Here is a 2,215-nt window from a genome sequence, read left to right as displayed (position 1 = left end):
CGCGAGTGTGTGCATGCATGGACGCGAGTGTGTGCATGCATGTACGCGAGTGTGCATGTACGCGTGTCTGTGCATGCATGTACGCGTGTCTATGCATGCATGTACGCGTGTCTATGCATGCATGTACGCGTGTCTATGCATGCATGTACGCATGTGTGTATGCATGCATGTACGCATGTGTGTATGCATGCATGCATGCCTTAATGTTTTTGAAAGCTGTGATGTATTTTTCCAACTATAGAATGTAGTGAGCAAGTTTGTCAAGTTTATTAATAAAGCACATTTTGACATAACAGAGACAAAAATCACACAACACAGTGCAACATTACTCACTTTTAAGTTCCAAAAAAAACATGGAAACTTATATCATCATCGACAAATTTAAATTAATTGTGCCTGAAAACCCTAAAACAATTAGCATTTATAAGAATTATGTTTTTTGTTTGTATTTTCTCCAGTTTTCATCATCAGTAAAATTATTTACTGTGAGCAAATGGAGCTTCTTTATGTACCTGCTGTCCTGAAGAGGTCAATTTAAAAATGATTTTCACCTGCATAGAATAGTTTTTTTTTTATCATTAATTTTATTGTTGTCACAATAAATACAGCAATATATTGATACAATGTTAAAATGTAAAACCCCTAAAAGTTTATTGTTGTTAAAATGTTGTTAATTTAAAAGTTTTTTAAAATATACATAATGAAAAAACAAGAATAAAGAGGAAATGGTACGATTGGTAAAATGCTGATAGAACTAGAAGTGAATATATGGATGGGTTGGTCATATTGCCTGACGTTTGTCATTTTAAAAAAATACAAAAATAAAACTGAGCTTTAATTCCTCTATAATTGTCACTGTTCAGTTAATAAATGTAGCATTTATTAGCAGTTTCAATTTTAACTTATCTGATCTTATTGGGTGAGTTTCATGTCCATGTTAGAGATATCTAATAAGTAGATCTGGGTTTGTAATTCTAATAATTGTTATCCACCAGCAGGAGGTCGGTCTTAGTTATTTGGGTTGATTAGGGGACATAATCCATCATCTTTCATAATAGATGACTGGCTCCAACTGGAAATGGAAACAGTTGGTAGTATAAAACAAATGGAGCAACAAACATGCATGATGACTATTATCCATGTAATAAGTTCTTCAATAGAAATAGAAATAAACAGAAACAGGCGTTTGAAATGGACACAGCTCTTGGGATGAAGCTGGTGACTGGGTAAAATTCAAAGGTATCGTTTCTCTGCGCGCTCATTTGTTTTTCAATCTCCGATCCATACAGCAAAACTTCAAAGTCTCCAATGAAAATAAAAGCAAATTTTTACATTTACATGGGAATATTTTTGAATATGAAACCTTAAAGGAATATGTGTAACTTTTGCAAGTGTTATATGTTGAGTTATGTGCTGTTAAACTTTGTGTTTTGCTGTGAGTCTCTGTTAGAAGACAGGCATGAGATCACAAAACTTCATACATATTTTTTATTTTTTTATTTTCATTAATGATCTTTTGTCTGTTACATTTAGGATACATCTGTTTGCCTTCTTTTGTCGCATAAAAAATACATTAAACACACATAACATAACACACATAAGTCTATCCATCCATTTTATGTCATGCTTTACCCCATGCTGGGGTCATGAGGGGTGCTGGTGCTTATCTCCAGCTGTCTATGGACGAGAGGCGGGGTCCATCCTGGAAAGGTCACCAGTCCATCGCAGGGCAACACAGAGACAAACAACCATTCATGCACACACTCACACCTAAGGAGAATTTAGAGAAGCCTATTAACCTACAGTCATGTTTTTGGACTCAGATCAGAAGTGATTTATATATTCCAGGTACTCAGAGATTCACTTCCATACAGAAAGCCTATAAATCTTATCTTCAGGTAACATGGAGTACATGTCATATTAAATAATACCACTTCAGCGATAGTATCTAGATGTTACTTTATTGTATGTCTCGTACCATGTCTGTTGGTTGTGCTGTCCTTTTTACATCTCTTTGCAGGTGATGAAGCAGACTTAAAATGTCTTATCTTTATCTCCCTTATATCTCCTCTTTCTTTCATCTTTTCTCCTTTTTTTCTGTTTTTCCTCTTCTGTTGTACTTGCATTGCAGTGTCCATATAATCTGTAAAACTCCCTGCATAATTATAATAAAGCAATTTATATGCATGAAACAAGCGGAACACTATGGCAATAG

The sequence above is a fragment of the Cyprinodon variegatus genome, unplaced genomic scaffold (assembly GCF_000732505.1).
Source record: "Cyprinodon variegatus isolate N-32 unplaced genomic scaffold, C_variegatus-1.0 Scaffold587, whole genome shotgun sequence".
Classification (NCBI taxonomy): domain Eukaryota; kingdom Metazoa; phylum Chordata; class Actinopteri; order Cyprinodontiformes; family Cyprinodontidae; genus Cyprinodon; species Cyprinodon variegatus.
Note: the sequence above shows the minus strand (reverse complement) of the source record.